Source organism: Tursiops truncatus, chromosome 1, assembly GCF_011762595.2.
Source record: "Tursiops truncatus isolate mTurTru1 chromosome 1, mTurTru1.mat.Y, whole genome shotgun sequence".
In the NCBI taxonomy this organism is placed as follows: domain Eukaryota; kingdom Metazoa; phylum Chordata; class Mammalia; order Artiodactyla; family Delphinidae; genus Tursiops; species Tursiops truncatus.
In genome coordinates this window covers 173,353,684-173,376,292 of record NC_047034.1, presented here as the reverse complement: position 1 = coordinate 173,376,292, position 22,609 = coordinate 173,353,684, and positions in this window count along the sequence as shown.

Here is a 22,609-nt window from a genome sequence, read left to right as displayed (position 1 = left end):
TAGGCAGACTACTCTTGACCACTCCCCATACCTGCTAGAGCTGTTCATTCAGCAGGGATTTACTGGACATAGCTATGGGCTGGGGGATAGGGCATTAAAGATATGTTTCCTATCCTGGCGGAGTCCACGAGCCACAGTGCACAAGTCTATCAGAGGCACATGCAGTATGATGTAGAGTCATTGGTGCCCCTGGATGATTGGATAGTTTCCTTAATTACAAGCAATATCTCTCACTCTCCATTTGCTTTTGACTAAACATGTAGCTCAAGAGTATTGCAGACAGACTTCAGGCATTTAAGAAACACCTTAACAGGTTTGATATCGTTGCCTTATCAGTATCCTCTGTATTCTCATCTAAGTAGTAATTTAAAATTTTTCTAGGAGCAAGGGCTGGTGCCAACTCAGAATATAAAAGTGCTGAAATTCTAACATATCATTTTCATTTCTGATCAGAGTTATGTATTGGGGAAAGGATCTGTGGGATGTCCAGAATGGGATGCGTCTCTCGGTTGTTCAGCTGAAGGTCCCAGGTTTTTCCACCCTTTGTAGACGAGAGCAGTCTCCTACAAACAGTCTGCCCCTCACCTCAACTTGAAGCTGGTATTCCAGGCTTTTCCCTGCCCTTTTATGAGCAGGGCTGAGACGCATATATCATTGTCAGAGAGTGCTTAAGTGTTCTCACGATGCTTTGATGCTAGGCTACCAGCCATGTGTTCAGAGTGGACAACGATGGAAACAGATGTGTTAGAGGCCATAATGATGGAGTAACGTCGGAGAAAGGCTGACAACCTCACGGGAAAAATCCTGTTCCTAAGGGTAGGTGAAGCATCTTGTGGCCAGAGGACAAGTGTCTGTGTGTAAATGACCGTTCTTAAGAACTTCATTCTTTGCCACTGGCTGAAACCTCCTGGTCATTTCCACATTGTCAGTCATGCTTCCCCTCTGCCTTCAACTTTATCTCCTTCCACATCTTCTCAACTTTCTTGGCTTCTTCCTCCTTTGCGTGTGTTGCCTCTGTTTAGGGCTCTCCCCGCAGGTCTTCACCTGGCCACTTCCTTTGCATCATTCCTGTATTACCTCTAACGAGAAACCCTTCTTGCCCCTTTGTTTGATGTAAGTCCTCCCTTGTTCCTCTCTCTTCCATCAGTCTTATTTTCTCTAGAGCAGTTCTTGTTATCTTAAAGCATCTTCTTTATGTGTTTATTATCTGTCTTGTCCATTAGAAAGTAGCTTCTTGAAGACAGTGCCTTTTCCTGCATTTCATGTATATCACCTAGAATAAGACCCGGCCCAGATCAGATACGAAAATAATTTGTTTTGAGTGAAAAAATGGATTAATTAATTAAATGAGAACAGAAAATAAATGTTGGTTTCATTTTATAGAATTGGTTCAGTCACAGTGTTATAGAACAGGTTACAGACTTCGGTGAGTTATTTAATGCATAAGATGGGTTAGCCTTGGACCTGATTAGCTAAGTCAGGAGAGGTCCCCTTTAGGTCAGCACGTTTTGGGTGTGTTTAGGAAAAAAATGTTTAGCCAGAGGCATGTCTTTCTTTTCTTATCTTTTGGAAATCCATGGATGAAGCTTCTGAGATGTATCCATATTTAATAAATTAATATTAAATTGATTATATTATATTATGAATAATATTTCCTTGTCTTCCATGATGGTTCTTGGGAGGAAGAATCTTAATCATAGAAACAATAATGATAATAAAACACCTAGAATGTACACACACATGCTAAGTGCATTATGGACATTCCTTGATTTAATTAAGACATTGTGATGAGTTGAATTATGTCCCCCACGCTTGAGTACATATTTTGAAATTCTAACCCCCAGTACCTCAGAATTATTTGGAAATATGGTGCTTGCAGATATAATTAACTTAAGATGAGGTCGTTAGGGTGAGCCCTAATGACTGGTGAACTTACAAAAATGGGAAATTTATAGAGAGAGAAACATATAGAGACAAGGCAGTGTGGAGAGACAGAGAAAGAAGACGGCTATCTACAAGCCAAGGAGAGAAACCTGGAACAAATCCTTCCCTCACAGCCCTCAGAAGGAACCATCCCTACCAACACCTGGATTTTGGACTTCCAGACTCCAGAACTGGGCAGCCTCTCGGTTGGATGCTCTTAAATTATAGACTCTATATAGGGAGTGAGAATAGTGTGGGATTATGAGCCTGGACTGTGGAGCCAGATTGCCTGGATTTGAATCCCTGTTCTCCTATGACCTGAGTGACCCTGAGCAAGTTTTTTAACCTCTCAGAGCCTCCGAATTTCATTTGTGAAATAACATGATTGCTGTAAGGATTAAAGGAGTTAATATTTGTAGAGCGCTTCCCTGTTTCCTGGCACAGAGTAAGCAGTAGGTAAGCTGGTCGATGTTCTTGTCATTACGTTGACATCACAGCTGGCTCCTGCAGCAGTATCCTCGCTGGGGGGTGGTTCTGCCCTCTAGGGGGCATTTTGGGAGTATGCGTGCATCTCACAGTGATTGAGGGAGGCTGCTGGCATTTGGTGGGAGGAAGAAATGCTACTCGTCCTGCAATTTATACGGAAGAATTTTTCCATCTCCTACGTGTCTTGTAAACCACCTGATGCCAGATGTTCATACGTGTGAAGAACCTGTTTACAGTGATCCGACTGCGGAATTATTTTGTGTGGTTGAATTTGCATTGGATTTTTGAGGAGTGTAACTACATGTAAATTGAGGATAGACTGTGCCTTGTTTTATTTGGAATTTTACCAGGAGTTGCTCCCCATTTTGAAAATATTCATCAAAGATACACATGCCTCATGGCATTTGACCCACCAGAACAGCCGCCTGAACCAGCGTGTAACTTGCAGCTGTCATGGTGATTCTTCATATATGAACAAGTAAACTGATTTAATGCTGCTTCCTAAATGCCAAATATGAAAACAAATATCACCAATATTCAACTGCTTATCTCTTGACACCAAATGAAGTCAGGCTGAGTGAGTGCTCACGGACTAGTCCTGCCTGAGAACTTACTTTTTTTTTTTTTTTTTTTTGCGGTACGTGGGCCTCTCACTGCTGTGGCCTCTCCCCTTGCGGAGCACAGGCTCCGGACGCGCAGGCTCAGCGGCCATGGCTCACGGTCCCAGCCGCTCTGCAGCATGTGGGATCTTCCCGGACCGGGGCACGAACCCGTGTCCCCTGCATCGGCAGGCGGACTCTCAACCACTGCACCACCAGGGAAGCCCCTGAGAACTTACTTTTTGAAATCTACATTATTTTTGCCATTTATTTATTTCACTTTATTCCTCCTTTATAATTAAAGTAGTAAAAGGGGAATTCTAGCATTGTCTTTGTGTCATATTTTGGTAATTCTCACAATATCCTCCACCAGCAAGATGATTATAACTCACTGAAGACTCAGATGATGGTTAGCATTTTTTTAGCAACAAAATATTTTTTAATTAAGGTATGTACGTTAACGTACATAAGGAATTTTTTGAGACGTAACGCTAGTGCACACTTAATAGACTACAGTGGAAACATGACTTATATACACCGGGAAACAAAAAACGTCATGCGACTCACTTTACTGCAGTGGTTTGGAACTGCACCTGTGGTATCTCCGAGGTCTGCCTGTATGTTTTAAAAAGAGGACTTTGAGTCTGATAGACTTGAGCGTCCCTGCCCTGTGGTACCTCTCAGGTAATCTGAGGTCAGCTTCCTAATTTCTCTTCCCTGTGACAACTCTTCAGATATTTGAAGATGGTGACAGCATTCATCTGCTCACCTCTCTCTGTGTCTTCACTTTTCCAGAATATACATCCCCAGTTCCTTCAAGTCTTTCTCTAATGATGTGGTTTCGAGATTCCTCATTCTCCTGGCTGCCCCTCTCCAAGTTCGTTCTGGTTTCTCTAAATGCCACTTTCAAAAGGAAACCAACTAAACAGAATCTGGTGAGCTAAGTTTTCAAGTATGCAGGATTGTTTTCAAATATGCAGAAACAAAGTTGGATCTGGAGCTGGGCCTTACGTGCCGTAGTCGATGTGCGAAGTTCCATCGGACAGGACAGGCAACCCACAGAGGTCTTCTGTTGTGTCACTCTGTTCATCCTTGGCAGTACCAGGAACTTTGCTGCCAGGTTTACACCATCATCTGTCAGAGGATGTTCCGTAGGACATGAAACTCCAAAATCATGGAATTTGTGCTGATGCAGAGAAAGGTCCCAAAGATGAAGGTTTGGGGGGAAAATAAGCTAGGGAATGTGAACCCTTAGTACCAAGTCTCTGTCCTTGCCATACTTTTCTGACACCATCATCAAACAGAAACCATGCTGATCCCTCTGTTGTCTTGGATGAAATAGAGGCAGCCTCTCAGTGAGCTTGTGCCAAGGGACCAACACCGGTATGGGTCTCTCACTCTGGGAGGAGTCCCCTCCAGAGACGCAAGATGCTGATTTGACCAGGCACCACATTTGCTGGAAGCCTCTAGAACTTGACGATGTTGGTTTTGGAGGTTTCAGGGCCTTTCACCGACCTGGGATTGGTCCAGCGAATTCTGGTTCAAATGTGGCACCTGCAACCCGGCAAAGGCAGTGATAGTAGGGCTCCCCTGGGGCCTCAGGAATGTGAGTTGTCTGCCCTTGCATTAAATAGCTCCAGGGAGCTCCACTTTGAAAGGTTATTTCATACGTACCTTTTGTAATTTTTCCACTTCTTTCTCGTGACAACTCTCTACCCTGCCAGCCAGCCATCTACGTCCTTTTCACTACACTGCAGTGAAACGGTAGCACTTTACAGCAGAGGAAGGCTGGGTGCTATGTTGTGACTACTATAGTTGTTCCACATAATCTGGGATTTTCTGGACAACCTGAGACACTGAGGAACCTCAGAGTCATCTAGACAAGGGTGCGGGACCAACAGCTTGGAAGTGTTACCATTCTGAGTCAGACAAGAGAGAATCACCTGTCAAAATGTCAGAGATGTGGGAGGATGCTGAGCTGTCCCAGGACCCAGGGTTACAGGGAAAGGATGCCTGGGCACTTAGCTCGCGTCGCTTCTGCAAGGTCAGAGCAGCGACCATTCCAGAAGAATTAAAGCAAGTCAGACTCTGGCCGGTGCGTCCAATCCAGCTCACTGCCTATTTCTTTTAGCCTGCAAGCTAAGAAAGATTTTTACATGTTTAAATGGTCGGGGAAAAAGAATCAAAGGAAGAGTAATATTGTGTAACACATGAAAATGATGTGAAATTCAACAGTCAATACCCATAAATAGTCTGGTTGGAAGGACCCGGATGTAGCATCTAAATAAAAATGATATCTTGGAGGAAAGCCTGAGAAGGCGAGAAAGTGGAGCCGTGTTTAAAATAATGAGCTCCTTACAAGTTAATAAGATAACATTGTCAGGATGATGCTGCCCTAATCTGATTTGTACTGGAGCCAAGGCCGAACTGCATTCTTTGGTGGAGAGGAAATGTAGCCTCAGCGATACTAATATTCAAGCAATTTACCAAGAGATAAAACTAAAGGAATTTATTATAATTTTACGATGAGATCTCTTTCCTTGGCTTACGAGAGGTTTCTATTGCCTCTCGTCTTGCAATTTCACGCTTGCTAATATCGATTTTACTATAATCTCCTTCCCTTTTTTACACCTCTCAAGTTATTTCTTGATTTGGACAAAATTCACTTTTTGACCCAGTTGAAGATATAAAAACCGACCTTTGAGAAAATGCATTATGATAATTATATTTTACTACTGCTGGCCAATATGATGTGTGTGCCCATAGAGAAAAATGCGTTTTTGAGTTGCGAGGCTTTTCTCTCTCCTTAACCTTCTTTTGTCTTAAAGGGAGGGCCAAAGAGGCCAGGAATGCCCTGGTGAGGGCGCTGTCTATTGGGAAGGGCTTTGTAAAGCTCCCCGCAACGAAGACCTGCATTCACTCTGCAGGCCTAGGTGTCGCTGGTAACGCCCTTTAGCAGTTCCTTATTGTCCTACATTATTTAATGAGGCCAAGCGCATTACATCTGTGATTTTATGTAACCCTGGGAGGTAGGTGAGATTCATGGTGAGATGTTACAGAGGAGAATTAAGCTCATCAAGTTGAAACACATCCCCCAGGCTCCAGCAGCTGCCATGTGAGGTGGTGAGAGGTCAGACCCTGCTATCTGATTCCAGGGCACCATGATCTTTCCACCACTCTGGGACACAGGGCCTCCCCAGAAGGTACCTCCACGTGACCAGAGATGTGGGGATCGTTGAGGCCTGAAACGTAGGGCTGCAGGCCCTCAAACCTGAGCATTCCATGTCCCTTTAAGAATGTGACAGTTCTGAGTCTTGTTGCTAGGCTAGCTGGGTATCCAGGCACGCTAATCAGAGCATATCTCAGTTCTGAACATCTTGGGGTAGGGTGTTCATATCTCTTCTCTCCCAGTGCAGGAAGTGTTGCCAGAGCCTGGTGTTAAATAAAAAGGATAATTTGGGGCTCTGAGATGAACCGTTGCTGTATCTATCAAACCCTTCACACATACTCCATTGTTACACTAAGGAAAATGTAAGCACATCTCCCTGTCTGTGCGTGACCTAACCCTCACTCACACAGCACTCTGGCTCACAAAGCATTTCCATGAACAATATCCTATGTAAGCCCCTCAAGGTTAAATATTATACCCATTTCACAGGTGAGGAAACTGAGGAACAGCCGACTAAAGTAATGTACCTGGGGTTCCATAACTGAGATCAAAGGCGTATGTGTAACTCAGGCTTCCTGACTCCCAGAAGGTCAGTGTTTGGGGCTCACTGGTGAGGTTGTACATGTCCCACTGTGGACGCTCTGTGAATCGTCAGGACATCTCCCTTGGCATGAATTTTCCTACCTTCCTTTTACGGGCTTCTATCAGCTGTTCCCCAAACAGAGTTTATTGTGGTTTTCCTTCCCCTAGACCTTTGTCCTTGTGTTAATGGCCTTTATTTCCCATTAGCCTCTCAGAGCTGGCGTATCGGTGAGTGGGTATATTTTACAAAGCTCACAAAAACCTACTGTTTCCTTGAGGATCCAGAAAGAAAACAGAGAAACTGGAGTTTGCCTTCATGTTGCTCTTATTGCATTAGAAAGTAAATGCAGTCATCTTTATGTGTGCATTGGGGATTTTCTTTTCTGGGTTAATTCTAGGGCAGTTAACATAAATGAAAATGCCTTTGCTGCTTTGGCAGAGTTTTGGAACTAGCTTAGCTTGATCAAGCTTGTCTCTTATAGTTTCTTCAAAAAAAAAGTTTTCTTGAGATGAGCTGGCAGCAGTTCTGGTCAGTTTCTTGTCAGTCTGGCAGAAGGCAAGTAGAACATGTGTCTTCTCTTCTCCTTCTCAGATGTAGGTAGTATATTTTCAAAAATAGATCGCATCTCTTCTTTCTCTCAAGAATGTTTGGCCAATCAGAGGCAAAGGCTTGGGGACCTTTTTGGGCTGTTTCCTGGGAATCTGCCATTGCAAATTCCATCCTTAAGATGCTTGCACCTGCTTTATGTCTTTACTCCTTAGTTTCATTCTTATTTCTCTACAGAAGACTACATAGCCTCAAATGTGTGTCTGTAAACATTTACCTTCTGATTCAAGTCTAGGTTCAGAAAGTAACTTGTACAACATTTACAATTCCACTGTAGAAACTGACCATTTCTCCTTCTTAGGAGAGGTGGAGAGGCAACCTACATTAATTGAGCACTTTCTGTATTCCAGACACATGCATATGTTTTCACTATGAACCTATGCATTCTCTTAGCCTATTATTTATTTATTTGTTTGTTTGTTTGTTTATTTAATTTTTGGCTGCATTGGGTCTTAGTCGTGCCGTGCGGGATCTTCATTGAGGCATGCGGGATCTTTGGTTGCAGTGCGTGGGCTTCTCTCTGGTTGTGGTGTGCAGGTTTTCTCTTCTCTAGTTTTGGCACTCAGGCTCCAGGGCACATGGGTTCCTCCGTAGTTGTGGCGCACGGGTTCCAGAGTGAGTGGGCTCTGTAGTTTGCATCACGTGTGCTCTAGTTGAGGCACATGAGTTCAGTAGTTGTGGCGTGTGGGCTTAGTTGCCCTGCGGCACGTGGGAATCTTAGTTCCCTGGCCAAGGAATCTTAGAACCTGCGTCCCCTGCATTGTATAGGCTGGAGGGGAAAAATGACTTGCCTAAGTCACTTTACCAAGTAAGTGGTAAACTAAGATGTAAAGCAGGCCTATCTGACCACAGAGTGAATTCTGTTTTGCCCTGATGCCTCACCTGGGTTCAGAGGCTCTGTTGGATTAAATGTAGCTCTTGCCCTCTTGACTAAAATCCTTCATTGTGTTCTAATCCTTTCCCCCTCTGATTTGAAAGGGCATTGCACATGCCGTGTGGAAGTTTCCCAGCGTGGGAGAAGACTGTGTTGGTATTCTGTTTCCACTTGTCGAGCCCAAACAAAGAGTGCTTTATCTTCACCCAGAGCTGTCATGCCTGGGTACGTGGGCGCCAAGCACCCTTGCCAGGGCTCCACGGAAGCCACATGATGTTGCTAAGCTATCGTCACCTGAATGCTAGCCAGTATAATGATCACAATAATAATGGCTGACATCTATTGAGCACAGATCAAAATGCTGTATGTGAGTTAACTCATTTAGTCCTTCAAACATCCCTGTGATCACATTATTATCCCCATTTGGCAGATGAGGAAACTGAGGCTCAGAGAAGCTGTTAGCACTTATCCCTGGCTAGCGTGTAGTTGCTTTATACTTTTCTTATTTCTCTCTCTCTCCCCCTCTAGAAGGTAAGCTCTGTGAAGGCAGGGTTTTGGAGTTTGCTTTTGTTTTGTTGACTCTTGTATCCCCACTGCCTAGAAGGAGGCTTGGGACATAGTTGGTGCTCCATAAACAGTGTGGAATTAATGAAGTCACGTAGAACAGAGACAGGAGAGAAGCCACTCACCAGCTGAGTTGGGTTGTTCGCCAGAACCTCTATGTTTTTCTTTGATCCCTGGCCAATTGGTTCAACTGATCTATTGTCCCTGGGCATCTGGAGGAGGCAAGAAGGCTGCCTCTATCTGGAACAATTGTGACTTCACAGGCACTGTCTGGGCCAAGTTCAGTGCCTGGCACTCAGTAGGCCCAAGCTGTCTGCATGAATGAACAAATAAATAATTCCAATGATGGGAAACCCTGTGGCGGAAATGTACCAGTATCAGATTTGGGTGGAGAGAGAGACCAGATGGCTCCTCCCTAGAGGAACACGACTGCTTATCCACTGAGTACTTCCCATGGCCATGGTCCCAGCTCTCCAGGAACTTTTTGTCCAAATAAGCTTGCCAGGGCTTCCCTGGTGGTGCAGTGGTTAAGAATCTGCCTGCCAATGCAGGGGACGCAGGTTCAATCCCTGGTCCAGGAAGATCCCACGTGCCACGGAGCAGCTGAGCCTGTGCGCCACAACTACCGAGCCTGCGCTCTAGAGCCCGCGAGCCACAACTGCTGAGCCCGCGTGCCACAGCTACTGAAGCCTGCATGCCTGGAGCCCGTGCTCCACAACAAGAGAAGCCACCGCAATGAGAAGCCTGTGCACCGCAACGAAGAGTAGCCCCCGCTCGCCGCAACCGGAGAAAAGCCCGCGTGCAGGAACAAAGACCCAACACAGCCAAAAATAAAATCAATAAAAAATTAAAAAAAACCCAAAACCAAAAACCAGAAAAACAAATAAGCATGCCACTCCATTATGGTAACTTTCATGCAAGTAACTGTGCAAAGTAGAAAGGAAGGTTACAGTCGAGGCAAGGAAAGTGAGAATATAGAGGAAGGAGCTGTTCCCCTTTTGCCAAAAAGGCCAAGAAACAAAAAAACACTTTTCTTAGGGAACTTTCCGGACTCGATTCCCCTTTCCTGCTTTCTTCCCAACCATTTCTCTTTCTCCCGTCATCAACCTTGGCCAAGCTGCCACACCTCTGGACTTGTGGCATTTGTTTGGAAAATGCCATGCATTTTCCTAACAGATGTTTCTATCCCTTTTGATCATATGTATTTTCTTACCTGTGAATTGCTTTTGACTGATTAGCAAAAGCACCTCAAAAACAAACACTAATAAAAATTCTCTAAACAAAACTAAATGAGCTTGCTTAAACCATATATTGACATTTATGTTTGCAAGATTTTTCTTTAACAACAAAACAGGGTATGTTATGGGGAGGGGTTCATTTCATCACCCACATGAATGCCTTATAGGAAGATTTTCCCCAAGGATTAAGGAGAAGACTCATTTCAACGGATAAGCCCAATTTTGAACAGTTTACCCAGGTTATTAGCAAAGGAACAAAATTCTACCTGTGGAGGAGGTTGGGGCAATAAATCTCTCTCTTCTTTCTTTCCATCACTTAAGCCCTGCACACACACACACACACACACACACACACTTACACATGATCTCATTCCAATGTGGACATCTTTAAAATATGCCTGTAAGATGCTTAATCTACAACAGAGGTGAATAGAGGGATTCTGATTTGGGGAGATGGGAAGATTCCTCTGAATCAGAATAAAACAAAAGCTTTTCCATGTGTCTGATCTAGCTGTACTACAGGCTTTTATTCCCAGTTTCTGTAGTGCCTGTCTGCTGTGTGAAGTTTATTTCAATAGCTTATGGCCCAACACACAGTGGGTGAGTTGATGTTATGATGTAATGATATTTGCTTCTAGGCAAAACTTACTGACAAGCAAAAGAAAGACAGAAAGACAGAGCTTATTAATCTCCAAATGTAACCTTGAGGATCTTAGCCCTTCTGGGCAGCACTATAGAGCTAACAATAACAGTTGTAATTTGATAGTCACGATAATTTGCGCCTATGTGACATTTTAACTTTAAAAAGCTTTTTCTCATATATAGGATTAATTAGTATTGGCCCACAAAAGGCCAAGAGAAACTTAACTCTCACTTGCATACTTATGGCTTAGGAATGACTTGTTTTATTTAACATGTTTTAAAATTTATATTGGATGCTTGAAAAATACCATACACCCCCAAACAGTTTATTAGCTGCCATATTCCGGATGTGTTGGTGTAATTAGAGCCGCCTGTCCTGATAATGGCTGCCTGTTGTTTTAACAATATTAGAAGCTGTGCCTTCGTGTGTCTGTTTTGGCCAAAAGCATGAAGTGTATCAGCAAAAGAAAATCCCAGTAGGTTGGAACTGGTAGTTCTGATCTTCTCTTATCTGAACCCACTGCTTAGGATGTAGGTTGAGTACGTAACCAAGTGGAGAAAACCGTCAAGCCTGTTGCATTCGGCGGCTTGGTGTGTCGGGGAGTGGCAGTTGCTCCTAAACCCTTAGGTGACAGTGTGAGGCCTTGGTGGGGGTATGTGCTGTGGCTGTATTATGTACATCCCTGGCTGACTCGCATGTAGCTCAGGGGTTTTTGTTGTTGTTGTTGTTGTTTTTTGCGGTACGCGGGCCTCTCACTGTTGTGGCCTCTCCCGTTGCGGAGCACAGGCTCCAGATGCGCAGGCTCAGCGGCCATGGCCCAGCCGCTCCGCGGCATGTGGGATCCTCCCGGACCGGGGCACGAACCCGTGTCCCCTGCATCGGCAGGCGGACTCCCAACCACTGCGCCACCAGGGAAGCCCCTAGCTCAGGGTTTTGATGGCAGCCTGTAGCCAATGGCAAGAGAAGAATAACCAGGCCTTGCATTGTTTTGGGGTCCTTTAGAAGCACCCCATTGAACTGGAGTATATTACTCAGGGATCTATTAATTGTAAGCATAGCTCAAAGGAAAGTTATTGGCTCATGTAAGTAGAAGTCTCTGGAGAGAGCAAGTGGTTTTCAGGGACTCACCAATGCCTTAAGGACTTGGTTTCTCCACAGTCCTGGCTCTGACCTGCTCCATGCTGGCTTCATCTTCATCTTTGAGCATGTTCTCCTTAGAGGAGACTTCTCATAGTGACACCCTCATAGACAGCAACCCCAGCGGAAAGAGGGCTTCCAAAAAAACCCAGATTGAAGTCTCACTGATCGACTTGGATTACGGGTCCACATTTGAAGAATCCCTGAGCCCTGGGGGGACAGAATGCCCTGATTGGCCAGGCTTGGATCATGTACCCATTTCTCAGAAATAGAGAGAAAGGAGTTCCCCTCCTGGGCCACATCAACTGAGAGCTGGGTGCTCCTCGAGAAAATTAAGGAAGGAGTGGGGTTATCAGAGGGAAGAAGGAATGGTTGCTGGGCTTGGAAAACAAATGACTTCTCCATGGGGTCACTAGACCCTTGGATCTGACTGATTCTGTCCCTTTGTTCCCTCCCCTTCCCCTATCTCTGAGACATCCATCATGTTGAAATATTTGTAGGACATTGGCCATTGAGATGGGTGCCAGGGTAGGTTCAAAGGTGAGTAAAGGCACAGGCCTTTCCCACCCAGAGCTCACAGTCTGTACACACACACACACACACAATTTCAGTACTTGCAATAAGCTCTACGATCCAGCCATGTACCAAGACCTGTTGGGAACACAAATAAGGAAACAATCTTTCTTCTTGGGAAAGTAAGCAGGGACTTCTTGGAGGTAGAGACGTTCGAACCAGGTCCTGAAGGCTGAGCACAGCACATCTGGGGATATTTGTGACCAGCCTTCTTCTTCTCCTGACCATTCTCCCTTCATTAACTATCCACCTATCTTACCCCTAAGCTTCTACAGACACACCGCAGCCAAGGTTCCCTTTCCTCCACCATGATCACCATGACTTCGTCCAGCATGATCTCCACCAGCCAATGGGTGGTGCCAAGCACGTATCCATCACACGGTAGTTGAGAACTCTCCTTCAGAGCTCTTCACCTGTGTGGACCACTGAGCAGGTGAGTGTGGTCTCCACTCTGGTCGATCCCTTGGTGACAGGTTGCGTTACTCTTGACTAGGAGATATTTTCCAGAGTCTTCTCTGCTGCCATGAAATCTTTTCCTCAGATTATTCTAGCAGGGTGAGGGCAAGAGCAGAGTGTTATGTCCTAAAGCTGTCGATACCCATCCCTTGCTCTGGGCTCCTTGCCAGCCTGGGCACGAACTCCTTGGAACGTCTTTGGCTGGACATCCACTCTCTTTCTCACCACCTCACTTCATCCCATCCCAGACCTGTAAGACAAAGCCCATTTCCACATTTGGACAGGCTGACCAGAAAGTATCATTTCTTCGTAAAACAGTTGAGGAACCCAGACCCCCTAAAACTGCTGTAAGACTAAATGTGTCAAGGTGACTAGTCAACTGTTTTGTGAAATTTAGCGGTGGAGTCTGGATGTACACCGTGAAGGTCCAATTTATTTCCTAAGACGATTCAGGAACAGCAAGGTAGTTCACCTTCATGTACCTATCCTCCCTTAGATTTTGGTTTTACTTAATTGAGTCAGCAGGACCATTCAAACTCTGATTTCCCAGAGGGTTTCCTCTGTGAGTGTGCATGATTTTGCAGTATCTGGGTGGACAGTAAAAAATGTAGATCGTCTGGAATCCGGAAACAGGACGTTTGTCAGAATACTGGTGGTTAGCAGCACCTGTCACTTTTCCTTTAGGTGTCTGAGACTTCAGAACCTGAGGGGCAAGCATGTAGGTTTCTTTTTATCTTCTGTAAATCACAAATCCTCCTGTGGCTGCAGCTCTGAGAGAAGGATGCTCATTTTACCATTTCTTCTAATAAAGCGAAATGGTGACTTTGCCATTCTAACTCTTATACGAGCCAGGTTTCTCACCATCTTTTTTTTTTTTTTAAATGTGTGTGTCCTACAGTAGGGTTTCTTAATCTTGACTCTGTTGATCTTTTGGGCTGGATAGTTCTTGGTTAGGCAGGATGGGGGCTGGGGTGTGTGTGTCCTGTGCACTGTAGCGTGTTTAGCAGCATCCCTACTGTCTCCACTAGATGCCAGTCTCCCCACCGATCCTGACAACCCAAAATGTCTCCAAACATTGCCAAATGTCCACTGGGGGGCAAAATCATCCACAGCTCAGAGCCACTGTCCCAGAGCCTTGCTGCTCCGTGGACCTTGGTCAGCAGCATTGCATCCCCCGTGAGTGGTTAGAAGTCCAGACTCTGGAATCCTACTGCAGAACTACTGGACCACAATCTGCTTTTTTTTTTTAACATCTTTATTGGAGTATAATTGCTTTACATTGTTGTGTTAGTTTCTGCTGTATAACAAAGTGAATCAGCTATACATACACATATATCCCCACATCCCCTCCCTCTTGCATCTCCCTCGCACCCTCCCTATCCCACCCCTCTAGGTGGACACAAAGCACCGAGCTGATCTCCCTGTGCTATGTGGCTGCTTCCCACTAGCTATCTATTTTACATTTGGTAGTGTATATATGTCAATGCGACTTTCTCACTTCATCCCGGCTTACCGTCCCCCTCCCCGTGTCCTCAAGTCCAATTCTCTACGTCTGCATCTTTATTCCTGTCTTGCCCCTAGGTTCTTCAGAACCATTTTCTTTTTTTTAGATTCCATATATATGTGTGAGCATACGGTATTTGTTTTTCTCTTTCTGACTTACTTCACTTTGTATGACAGACTCTAGGTCCGTCCACCTGGACAGCTACATGTAAAAGAATGAGATTAGAACACTCCCTGACACCATACCCAAAATAAACTCAAAATGGATTAAAGACCTAAATGTAAGGCCAGATACTGTAAAACTCTTAGAGGAAACATAGGCAGAACACTCTATGACATAAATCACAGCAAGATCCTTTTTGACCCACCTTCTAGAGAAATGGAAATAAAAACAAAAGTAAACAAATGGGACCTAATGAAACTTAAAAGCTTTTGCCCAGCAAAGGAAACCATAAACGAGACGAAAAGACAACCCTCAGAATGGGAGAAAATATTTGCAAACAAAGCAACTGACAAAGGATTAATCTCCAAAATTTACAAGCAGCACAAACAGTTCAATATCAAAAAACAAACAACCCAATCCAAAAATGGACAGAAGACCTTTGAAACCTTTATTACAGATCCCCAAAGATTAAACTGTATTGGAGAGGTCACAGTACTGAATCAGAAAAAGAGACATTTTTAAAAAGGTCTGTACACAGCTAGTGGGGGTGGGGTGGGAGACGTACACTTCTTCACTCCAACATCAAATACACAATGCAGAAGAGTTTCAGTGATTATCACAGATCTCTAGACCACTACCATGTATGCTAGTCCCTGGCCCACTTTTTAAAGTTGCTTTTAAACAGGATTAAAAGTGCACAGACACTTTTAAATACACATTTCTCCAAAGATATACAGATTGCCAACAAACACATGAAAGGATGCTCAACATCACTAATCATTAGAGAAATGCAAATCAAAACTACAATCTGTAGTTTATCGCAATTCCCAGGAGACTTGTATACACATAACAGTTTGAGGAGCTTAGTAGTTCAATGAGTTAAAGTGGTAGTTCTCAAACTTCTATGTATATCAAAATCACCTTGACAGCTAATGAAGAACACAGATGCCAGGCTCATTGAAGTAGGAGAGAGCCTGGCTCTTTGCATTTTTTCCAGGTTCCCCAGGTGATCTGATACTGACCAACATTTGAGACTCATTGCCATAAAACCCACAAGATCAGAAAATAAACTAGCTTCTGTGCTGAGGTTAGTGCCTGGATATTATTGTAAAATTCTGGAGGGGAAATTTTAGATGCAGTAATCATGTTGAGGGACCCAAGCAAGGTATCCTGATGTTCAGCATCTCATCACATCTCAAGCTTTGGTGGAGATAGACTTCACATTCTCTGGGGAAAGCCAATCGCTCCAAGGACTGCAATCCAAATAGAAATTCAAGAAGTATTTGCAAGCATGAGATGCAAACTGGAGATGGTTTTCTCTGGGGTTGATATTCTCCAAGAGGAAATGGGATGTGAATAAACATGCTTTTTTTGGGTAAAGATTCCTCAGGTGCAATGCGTTTGTCTGTTCTGTGTTGGATAAGGATCAGTGTCATCCAGACTTCCCATGCTGCACCTGGTAAATAGAGAGAGAATGACAATTGATTTCGTATCTTGTTGAGTGATGGTGGGGGTAGGTGAGACTGCTTAATGACTAGGATCTTGGTGTGTGTGTGTGTGTGTGTGTGTGTGTGTGTGCGTCTTGTGTGAACGCACATTCTTTCTAGCCTTTTCTTTAGACGTGACAAAAATTGACTTTTCTTTTTCTCCAGTTCATTAAATTCAGTCATGGTGTTTATATCTAATCTGAGTGGTTTAAAATCTTTTTCGATAACTTCACCTTTGCAAATCCATTGTAAGCTTTGTATAAATGTTAGCCCGAAGGCTACAATTATAAGAGAATTGCAAGGACAGAATGAATGATAGCAATCTTGATTATTAAGAAGTCTCTGACCTATGCAGAGTACGGGTCTCGAAAATAGCAGAGTGGATTATAGCACTCTTTCTTTTATTTAAAGCAACAGACAAACACACTGCGGATTTCAAATGTCATGCAATGTAGCATTTCTATATTATTGTATTTGTAGCTAAAGACCAAAGGCTTCAAGCACTCCTTACTGATAGTGTAAACACAGAGCTGTTCTCTTTACATTTCCCAAGATTGTACCATTTCCATTCTTGCATGTTCTTCTTCCAAATGGTTTAAATAGTTAATGACAGTGTAAGATAATAAAGCTTTCCAGATGTTCTTGAAAGAGAGGTGGGCTGGTTTGGTGGAAAGATACTGATGTTTTGCTTGTAATTGCCTTGGGTTTACATCCCATTTCCACCGTGAGGTAACTTGATGACTTCTAAGCAGACTCGTCAACCAAATCCCATGAGGTTTTTGTTAATATCATCATTCCATCTTACAGATGAGGAAATGTGCCTCCCTGGGCCTCAAATACCCTCCTGGCCTAGGGTGACAAACTAGAAAGTGGCCCAGGAGGGATTCAAACCCAAGGGTCTGGCTCTGAGTTTGTGATCTTAACCCACAGGCTGTGCTGCGTCTCTTGTGTGAATACTGGCTGGAAAGTGTCCTGCATGAGGAGTTCATAAGAGAAGATGCAGGAGATGTTAGTGGAGGGAAAATTAAGGAAAGGTAAAAAGAAAAGGGTCTTCTCAGTAAGCAAGTACGGGTAGAATGGCGTGGCCAAGAAGCCAAACTCAAAGATGTTGTGGAGAGAGGCATGAGGGTGAGGATGAGTGAGGATGAGGGTGCCTGCCTGGGTAGGGATTAGAGCTGATCCTGTATGTGTGGCTGACTCTTAAAGCCTCTTCTGTTGAGATTCTCCCCTAAGGGACTCTGATCAGGGTCTGAGAAATCAAGACAAACCAATGGGCAATGTGCAGAGGTCAACAAACCCTGGCTTCTCAGGCCGCTGGGGGGCTTTGGGTTGTCATAGTAACTGAGGGACATGATTGATATCTCATGGATGAGACAGGGATGCCAAACTTCCTACAGAATATAGGGAAATCTTATACAGTACAGCATCATTCCACCCGAATGCCTAGAGCAGCCCACTGAGAAACATCAATGGAAATTCTGCTTTGGCTTGTCATGTTACAGACATAGATCAGGTGACAGAGAGAAAGCGTGGCATGACTGAGGCTGGAAATTCACATGGGCTGACAAGAGAGAAACTTAAAGCCCATGGCCCAGAAAAAGTTCGATGCAGAAAGACTTTCACTGCAGCTTTGTTTATCAACAGTGACACATGAGAGGCAACCCAAACACACAACAACATGGAAATAAATTATGATTAAATCATTTCAGTGAAAGTTTATAGACATTTAAAGTGGTGGCCATGAAAACTATGTAGCATCATGGGAGATATTGCTAATAGAAAACTTTCAAAATATCAAAAGTATTTGAAAGGTCCCATGTATTCATGCATAAGAACTAAGAAGAAACAGAAAAAAACCCAGCAAATTCCTTGGCGGTGGTCAAGATATTGACAATTTATTTCTTTTAAAAATAATCCAGTTTGTATCATGTCTGTTTCATTAATTTAGAAAAATCAAGGGATGTATTCAGTCCTTCTCCCTGTGACAGTGATTACCTGGCAGGGGCAGGGATGGGGGAAGGTGTTTTCACCAGGTGTCAGGGTGCACAGAACTGGAAGGTGAATACTGGAGGGCTTTCCTGGAGCAGGCAGGAAGCTCAAAGCAAGTTAGACCCCAGGCTGTCAGTGTGGAGGGTAGCAGAGCATGGAGTGAAGGTGTGGGATATACCCAGGGGAGGGAGCAGTTCATTTGTATGAAGAAGCTGGCTATTCAAAGTTGGGGAGCTCCACCCTGGCTGCCCATTGGAATAACCTGGATAGTGCTTAAAAACACAGATTCCTGGGCTCTCCTCCTGGTCAAGTAAATCAATCACTGGGAGTGGCAACAAGGAAAGCACTAAAAACATTTTTTTGCACGTGACTTTTTTTTAATTGAAGTATAGTTGATTTACAATGTATTAGTTTCTGGTGTACAGCAAAGTGATTCAGATATATATTGATTTATATATATACTTTTTCATATTCTTTATATATATATATATATATATATACTTTTTCATATTCTTTTCCATTGTGGTTTATTACAAGGTATTGAATACAGTTCCCTGTGCTATACAGTAGGACCTTGTTGTTTATCCATTTTATATATAGTAGTTTGTATCTGCTAATCTCAAACTCCTAATTTATCCCTCCCCCACTTCCCCTTTGGTAACCATAAATTTGTTTTCTGCATCTATGAGTCTGTTTCTGTTTTGTAAATAAGTTATGACAATCTCTAGAACCATCCATGTTACTGCAAATGGCATTATTTCTTTTTTATGGCTGAGTAGTATTCCATTGTATATATACCACATCTTCTTTATCCAGAGGAATGCATTTTTTTTTTTTTCGGTATGCGGGCCCCTCACTGTTGTGGCCTCTCCCATTGCGGAGCACAGGCTCCGGACGCGCAGGCTCAGCAGCCATGGCTCACCGGCCCAGCCTCTCCGCAGCATGTGGGATCTTCCCGGACCGGGGCACGAACCCGTGTCCCCTGCATCAGCAGGCGGACTGTCAGCCACTGCGCCACCAGGGAAGCCCCCAGAGGAATGCATATTTTTAACAGTGTTTCCAGATAATTAAATATACACCTGAGGTTGAAGCCAAGGATCCAAAGAGGGAAATAATAACCTTTGAAAATATCCCAAGTGAGAATTTTGGTGACGTAGTAAAAGAAAATTAAGTCAGATCAAAGCGTATCTTCTTTGTCTTAGGTTTAACATCATTTGGAATAACTTCCCTGTCCTTCCACTAAATTTTCTTTAGTTCCTTCCAGAATTCAGAGCAGAACAGGCCACTGGTGAGTTGGCCCATGGGGGAAGAGATTGGCTGGATTTAAATTTGGAGAGATTGGGGTGGTCCAGAAGTGAATATTATGTATCTCACTCAGCAGTCATCCTTAGATTCTTACTGCTCCTCTGAAGACCCTGGTTTCCGCCACTTCTCAACGGAAGATCACTGGTCAAGTGCCCAATAAGTCACAGTCTATGAGGGACCCCTAATCAGACCTGTCTCAGTAAGATTTGGAAATTCCTGATCTTTCTGACTCTCTGGCTTCACCCTGTCTACTCAAAGTGCGGGGCAGCAGCGATCATGTAGGAGCAGAAATGCAAAATTCTGGGCTCCCTGCAAACCTACTCAATCAGAATCTGCACGTTAACAGGATCTCGGGATTTTCATAGGCACGTTAAAGTTGGAGAAACACAGCTATAGACCAGTGCTATCCAATAAAACTTTCTGCGATGATGGAAATGTCTATATCTGTACTGTTCAATATGGTAGCTGCTAGCCACATATGGCCGTCGAGCATTTGAAATGTGGCTAGTGGGACTGAGAAACTGAATTTTAAATTTAATCATATTAAATTTAAATATCCCATATGGCTAATATATGACCAATGGCTACCATATTGGATGGCTGTAAATCCTTCTAAACATTGGGTTCATCTTACCTCTCCAATGGACCCTCTGCATTATGGTTACTTGTATTTCCAAAAAAAGAAGAAAGGAAAGGAAAGGAAGGGAGGAAGGAAGGAAAGAAGGAAAAAAAGGAAGAAATGAAAGAAACAAATCACCCTTTAGTTATACTCTTCACCTGGGTGCAAAGAGTGTGGAGCTATACTATGGGAGGAGTGATCTCCATTCTCACACTGTCCCCCCAGCCGAGTTCACCCTCAGCTTATGCCAGCAAGACAGCCCACAATTATGACTATAAAACTCTATTTGAGCAAGCAAGGAAAAGTGTTTGTATGGAGGAAAAGGATATTTAAAGAGCTTTAGAGAATAAGAATGATAAAGTATTAAACCTTCTCCTTGTCCCAGGCTAAGTTCTTTATATTCACCATTTCATTTAATCCTCAAAGCAAGAAGGTAGAGATTTTTGTCTTCTTGGCCACTGTTGATTCCCAAGCGTTTGGAGCAGTGAATGGCACACAGCAGATGCTTAAGTAACAGTTAAATGGATGAACTATTATCCCCATTTTAGAGATGACAAAATTGAGGCACAAAGCAGTTAAGTAATTTTCCTGAGGCCATAGAGCGACAGGGCAAGGATTTAAGGCCCTGCAGTAGAGGCTCCAAATCCCCTCTCAGCATCATGCATGGATACCCAGCCTGTCTGGCCACATTAATAAATGATGGTCCACCTGCTGCTTCTCCTGGATTCACCTGTGCTACTTGAGGCAGGAGCAGAGTTTAGATATAAAGGGAAGGCTTGATTTTAAAATATCTGTTGAATGCCTGCCGTTTGCCACACTCTGTGGAAGCAGTGGTATGTAGCAGTGTTTCATCACCTTTGATGTGCTTGGATCTTGTTAAAATGCAAATTCTGATTCAGTAGGTCTAAGGTGGGGCCTGAGGCCCTGCATTTCTAACCAGCTTCCTGGAGATGCCAAGGCCACTGGTCCAAGAATAACAGTTGGAGAGTGGGCAGCACAGCCCTGCTGTCAGGGAGCGCATAGTCAGGGGGTGGAGGGGAGGGAGTTCACAGTGACATTGCAGAGTGACAGTTACTCCGATAGGATACAGTAGGTGCTGTAGGGCTTGTGAAGGGACAGCCAACTGTCACTCCCTGGAGGAAGTGCATAGGAGGTGAGGTGGATAAAGGAAGTAATGGAAGGGTATTCCAGGAAGAAGGAACAGCATGTGCAAAGAATGGGAGGCTCGAGCAAGGATGAGGCATCTGGGGATGTCTTGACATCCTATGGTGCACCTGCTTCTCCCAGGGCAAATACCGTATCTGAAGGATGGCGTGTTGGGTTTCAAATGCTGCCTTTTCTTGTCTGCAGGCTGGAGCCCAGGTCACCTGCAGATAAACAGCTTACCCTGAATCCCATCCTCAAAGCACTGCTTGGTTCTGGTTGGTATTTCTGATTTCCCGTTTGATGTTTGGAATCCTCTGCCCACTGCTCCTCAGCCCCATGCGATGCACTTGCATCCCCTGGAAGCCTAATGAGGCAGTTGCCGTGGTAACCCGGTGACATCCCTCTGTAGCTGATGCTAATGCCGTAGCTCCCCAAACCCTGTGCCTGTTTCTCTCTGTTTGGTAAATTAATAACATTTAAATTAAACATATTAATTTATTTCATGTCAATTAATTTGTATGTTAAGCTGCATGCTGGCTTCACCCTCCCCTCCCCCCAATACCCATTAATTAACTCCAACCAAATTGGGAGCCCATCAGAGAAGGTTGCAATAGCTTCTAGCAAACTGCAATTACAATACTCTGCTCCTATGTAGAAAGGAATCAATGTCAAAATAATTGCTTTTCACAAGTCTACAGTCAGCTGTCTTGTCAGATAGTTAACTTATAATTATAACCATTTGGATTTTTAAAACTAAAATATGTAACCAAAATACTAGAAGGAAAAGCAGTGGCTGCTAATGCAACTAACTGTGTTGAATATCTCCCTTTTTTCAATCTTTTTTTTCCCCAATACCAATCATCTCTCTCTAAGGCTAGTGATGACTAGGCAATTTTGAGTTTCCATTTCAGGAACCATGGTTCCCAAGAGGTACTTACAGAGAAACGGTGAACACACCAGTGAGTTCCACTGGACCCCAAACGAGCCAGTTTTTGCCTGTCTCTATTTTCTGTCTTTGTGGAGATGGTGGGAAAGCTGGTTCCTCCAAATGAGATTATGTTCCTAGAATCTGCGCTCCCTGGAGGGGCGTGGGTACTGCCAAGCTGAGTGTGTGCCTTGCTAATCTCATTGGAGCAGCTGCTCTTTCCCCAAACTCTCTTTGCACAGCTTTTTAGCAGGTACTGGTGTCTTTCTCCAAGCTTTGGGGCACAACTCTTTATTTATGGTAAAAACTGGTGTCTGGGAAACTGCACCTAGGTGAATGCCAGTCACCCTTCTTCATTCTGGCAGGAAGTGGAGCTATGGGAAGGTTGATGGCTATGCACAGGCTTCTACCAGTGATCCAGTATTGCGCTTTTCAGGCTGGGTGTGCCGGAGACCTACTCACGTTGTAGCCTTAGATATGATGTGTTATATCCTGGTGGATCCTGGAGCTCCCATTTGTCTTCCATCTAATCACCTCCCCCTGCACGTCCAGCCAGCCAGCGGGACGTTGACCAGCTGCATTCTTGCACAGGCTTGCCTCTGTGTTCGGCTCTGGGGATTG